Here is a 6,087-nt window from a genome sequence, read left to right as displayed (position 1 = left end):
TTCCTCCAAGGAGGGACAGGCCCACAACCATTGGGAAGTGGTGGTAGTCAACCCAAAAATACCATTCCCACCAAAAGCCGTCTTTGTCTTCAGACAAACTACCCTGGGAATCAGACCCACTGGGGGTATTTCCACTCTTAATATCTGTTAAAAAAAGGGGATGTCAGGGGAGAATAGAGAAGCGAAGGGCTCCGTGTGAACCGGAACACTTAGGAGATTTGCATAAAAGATACTATATATATACTGCTCATATATATATATTTATATAATATTTGCATATTATTATGGTAAGTCACTAGACTAAATTGATTGATGTATTAAAACCAGCATGTTATTTCTAACTTTAATTATGTGTTTCAGTGCTAAGAAGCTATTACAGGATATGAGTATAAAAATGTGTTCCACTAATGGCAAATTAGATAGTAAAAGTAACTAAAATTATTTTCTTAAAAGCCCCAACTCCCTTCATAAATTGTACATGTACAAAAATTGAAGTTAAAAATAAATGCTTATAAGTATGCAAATTTGTTGCACCTTTTTTTTTACTGGCTTTAGAGGACTACAACTACCATCACCCATATTACCATGTGTACTGAGTGTAATGGGAGTTATGGTCAACAAAAACATATCAACCTTTTTTAATATAAAAACACAAAAAATAAACATATTTAAATAAATGGATGTATATATATATATATATATATATAGTGGGTAGAGGTACTTGCCACTGAAAGGCTCAAAGGTGATATTCAATAAAATAAATGAGTGGATATTTTTTTAATTACATTGGTTTTACCAATGGCTGTATTTAAACTATTTTTTAAAAAAACTCGCTATTTTGAAATATAATTTGCCTTTTAGTTTAGTGAATAAAAAATCCTTAAAAATTGCATTTCTTTCTGTAATCGGAGAAGCAAACTATGTGTGTGATCCACTTAAAAAATATTAATTTGGGTCCCCCAAAGCACATTGTAATTTACCCATTGAAATATAAGACGAAGAAAACAGTATTCTTATTTAAAATTTAGAATTATGCAGTAGCAAGTCTAAAAGAAGCCTAATTATAAATAATAAGCAGTGTGTGAGTTTTCCGTTCACATAAAACCCACATATATAATTGCAAGCAACCTGACACAACTGCAAATTAACTTTTGAATATACATATTCAGTTAATAAATATGTAGTTTTTGAAATTTCAGTCTCAGCTTACACCAGGACCCAAACCTGGTCATTATAGTAGTTGTGGGGGGCAATCCTAACCTCCCCCTTACATCTTGTTCATACGCCGGAGGTTTGTGGCACATAATGTTCAATAATATTCAGTTTAATTTACAACTGAAAACCTTCTCATGATAAATTCACAAGTGGCGGACAAAATCTCTGATATCTAATCAGTTCTTTAACCGTTATAATCAACTTGTGATCCAATAATTAGGGCAATTATGACAAATGTTATATGGGAAAGCCAGCGTGTCAGTCGCCCTAAAAATGGACATCCTAGTGCCTTCTGTGCAACCCTAGGAACAAAAAATAATAATAAGGTACTTTCTAATATGCATTAATTTGCTGAAAGAAATAAATAAACTTCCTTTAGGAGAAGCTGCAGTTCTAGAGCCATACTACACTGCCGTAGTCCAGTATTCACGCCTGTTTTAGGTTTTTAAAGTAGCCAATCACGGCCAGGAAAGCACTCCTATTAAAAAGAATGGAAGTTCTTTATTTTTGTATAGTAGGGATTCTGCTGAATTCCTCCATGCATTTACAAAGGGTGAAGCGTGTTCATTTAAAGGGGACGCCGTATATGATGGCTGGAGTGTCCATTTATGGACTCTACTTTACTTTACTGAACTGATTCATATATGTCTTACAGGGAGTTGAACCCCATGTGCTCTGTTTTCTAGAACACATACAGTAGTGTCGCTAGGGGGGTTACTGGGGCTGAAGACCAGAATCTCAACTCGCTAGTCCCGAATCTAGAGACCTGCACGTGGTTACCTGTCTGGTGACAGGTAACCACGTGACAGGTAACCTAAACGGACAAGCATGCATTCTTTTCGTGTGTGTGTAATATATAAGTGCTGGTAGCTGGGATGCCTTAAAGGCCTCCAGAATTAAGTTGTGTTTTGAGATTCGTTTGTCTTTTTAAGTTTCAAACTTTATTCAGCATTTCAGCAATTCAGAGGGATTCCATAAAATGCTCTAAAAAATGGAATCTATATTTAACTAAAACAGGTGAACTGAGAGCGGCAGTTTATAAAAATCAGAACTTACAATGAGTTGCCTCACTATGAGTAGGGGAATGGGTATATGAAGTAATGGAGCTAAGGAGGGTATGGTCAGTACCCATTCCTTCTACCCTTTTCCTATCACCCATACTATGTCCAGAATTGGGCTAGAGGGTACTTCTCCAGTACTCCAGTAGCCACAACCCTGGGTAAGATGGTGTCCAGTTCCTTGGCCTCTCAAGCAATGGGCTACATGGTTCCTAATCCCTTACATTTTGAGGTGTCCTAATCCCCAGTGCATGTTCAGTTCTTCTACATCATGAAAATCCCTCCATTCAGGGACTAAGTGATGCATGGACTGTTTGTAAATTCCACTACTGAGAAAGAAGGCTTTTTTATTTTAGTTTAGTTTTTAATTTGTTTCTTTTGTTTTTTTTTAGCAATTAAACAGTTTGTGAAAGGCAGAACTTGTTCTGATGTATTACATTGTCTAAATCGAGACTTAATATTGTAAAATCATTTTACTTCTCCCTCTATGTACAAGTCAATAAGTAAAGAGTGTATCCCATCGCCCTCTCTTAAAACAAGAACCATATGCAACACATACAGTGTTACCAGCCTTTTGCCATATGGGTAGGATAAAGAACCATTTTAAGTGAGCTTTCATTATGTTCAATTAACAAAAGGCCAGCTGTTAGAATTCACATTTTACTGGCAGAAATATTGTCTCTTATTGTATTTTATACAGTGAAATACTGAAATGATTTACTGAATTGTAACATCTTTAATATCTACACAATGAGACAATGTAGGACATACATTACTTTAAATTCGCTTAGCAACAAACTACAGAGACCATTCAGTGTTCTAGTTATTCTTAACTGCAACACTAAATTGATTAGCAGGGGCGTAACTAGAAGGCTCAGGGCCCCGGTGTGAGAATCTGTTAAGGCCCCCCCTCCAAAAAAAAAAAACATGATTTTTACACAACAATTTTTTGGGGGGTTAGCTATAAATAACACATAATTCATCCACATATTAATTCATTCAGACCTTATGGATGGTGGAGTCACATTTCATTCTCTGACATCAAGATATCTCATTTTGCTGATTAATCAGCTACTTTTTAACCTGCTGTTACCTGCTATTATGTAAAGCCAAATATAAATTATAATGCACTAACATTATTAATAGGTAATTGTATTGTACTTCATCTAGTTGGTATTAATTCACATTGTAGTAGAAGCTAATTGTTCATGCTTTTGTGTCTACTGTGTATCACAGCCCCCAGGTCATTATTACCCTAACATGTGTCCACCATGCTGTTTAGTTCTTCACTGTGCTATAAGTTATTCTACCATTCCAAGCTGATGTGAATATCTACAGCATGATGTACCCCCACTTTAAGTGATTTACTACTTTTTTTGTTAAATATGATTAGGGAGCTGAGTTTTTGCCACCAAACTTTTAAGCCTGAAAACATACACAAGATATAGGTAGCTTCAAAGTGGCCATAATGCTCCTGATTTTGTTATCTGGTATGAGTGAGACAATGTTTTGTTAGATTTTAGTATGTTTGTTACCAAACATGTGCACAATGCCCAGTAGAATAAATATATACATAGGAAATAAGGAAAAAGAGGTTATATTAGACCAGAAAGGCAGTCCCACTAAATTCCTAACAAAAACATGTACATGTGCAATTTATCTTTATTATTCATAGAGCCAAGAGAGTTTTAGATAACTTTTGACAAAGGCAATATTACTTAATATGCCCTAAGAACTTGGACATATCAGTTTGGCGGGGGGGGTCATGTCGCCCTCTTGGGCGATTAAGCTCCCGATGCCCCGCTGCACAATAGGCCAATTAAAAGGGAGAACTTTGATCTCCAAACAGGCCTATTAATGCTATGAAGGCAGTGCCAGCGCAGCACAGCCTCCATTGACTGGATTAACAGGCACTTTGCGCCTTTAAGATATGGCACGACGTGGTATGACATCATATCCTGGTGCACGGTGTCTTAACGGCAAGTAGAGCCTTTTTTAGTGTTAAAGATGGCGAGTGAGGTTGGGCCTAGGGTAGCCCCAATGGTAAATATGGTTAAATTGTTGCCCATTCTTGCACCTGGAACACCTTTATAAATCATACCTTTCTGGGGTGATACTAGAAATATGAAGGCAATCAAATAAATACAGAAGAACTTGGTTTCTCTGCCGTGCCTTTGTCAAAACTGCTTCAGGATTAAAGTTAGATATTAAAATAAATATATTTTATCACAGCCCTTCTTTGTTTGACATATGGATATTTTCAACTGGTTGCCAATCTAACCTTATAAATTAAAGTTATTATTTCTGTTGTGATCTCAGCTTGCGGCCATGCCAGGCTGTCTGAAAACTGAGATACTTTTCAAGACTAAACGTTTCCTATCTGCTGCCTTTTATACAAGAATTTGTTAGCTCGGAGTGACCTGAATTTGATTACTTCCATATTAGTTTTGTTCTCTGCTTGAAAGATATCTAAGAGTGTTCTCCATTATCATGCCCAAATAAATCTTCTGACTACTGTCCAGTTACCATAAACTAAGGCAACTGTAAATTTACCACTTTCCATAGGTATGCATGCACTCAGACCCCTGGTAAAGAATGCTACATTTACCCTTTAAGAGTACTTTGAACCAAAATAACATAATTACAAAAAACTCAAGTATCCTCTCCTCTCATTATTTGCTATTTTGCCCACCATTCATCAGGTCTTGTGCACAAATGGTCTACTCTATCCAAGTATTCTCAGAGACCCGCCATTGCCATGATTGGATTTCTAATAAAACAGCCTGGGCATTTGCCTGTTGCCTAAACACTATACCCAATCTACATAAAATTAAGAATTTTTGTTTAGGGTGTTGAAGGGCAGCACTCTTTATGTCTTGGGAAATCTATGACCTAGATTTAGTCTAGAACTCAACATTCAACCCTGATGTGCTTTCTCTTTATGGGTTTTAACACAAACGACTGAAAGATTGTGGCAGTGTAGCCTTAATAATACCTGGGAACTTTCTAAATAAGCTGATACTCGGACTCTCAAAATATTAACCCTTTAATAGCCCATTGAAATGTGTACACCAAAAGGCTGTAAGACCTGTCCTCGTGTAAACCCAGACTTGTCATTATTTAAAAAATGATTTAATTAATATTATTATTTATTAACACTTAATTAAATCCCCCGCATTCCAGCAGGGATATCGACCATAGCATACTGATAGCAAAAGTGCCGATTGGGATGTTTATATATGATCACAGCAGCGTAGGATAGGAAGGAGTGACCTCCAGACAGAGTGACCCCGAGAATCTGCCTCTTCACCCTGAGGCAGAAACCCTGAGAGTTCCTAGAAATGGTTACTATCTGCCCGGACCACTTTACCGTATAATGAGTATAGTATATTAATACATGTAACGATTCACTGATTTTTGGAAAATAATGTTATTTTTATGTTACTCTGAATAATTGTATGACATGATTTTTAAATGCATCTATTCAAGTGTGCTTTAACCACTTTTAATGTTTATCTACTCCACAAATGTTAGTTTTAAGAACGAACACACACAAACATAAGGCCACAGACAGAGATGGCTAGGAAAGCCCCTTATTAAAACCATAGACTACTTTCATCTTTATTTGCATTTGCTCAGGAGTTAATTCTAGACCTTAGCCATCTTACTCAGATCAGACTTCAGCCATATATCCTTCATAGCCTGACAGCCTGGCATTGAGATATATGTAGGTGGTAATTATAACCATACTTGGCATTTTTATATATGAATTGACCCTGAGATTCTGTGAAGATTAACCCTTCAATAGTCTACT

Source organism: Spea bombifrons, chromosome 5, assembly GCF_027358695.1.
Source record: "Spea bombifrons isolate aSpeBom1 chromosome 5, aSpeBom1.2.pri, whole genome shotgun sequence".
In the NCBI taxonomy this organism is placed as follows: Eukaryota; Metazoa; Chordata; class Amphibia; order Anura; family Pelobatidae; genus Spea; species Spea bombifrons.
Note: the sequence above shows the minus strand (reverse complement) of the source record.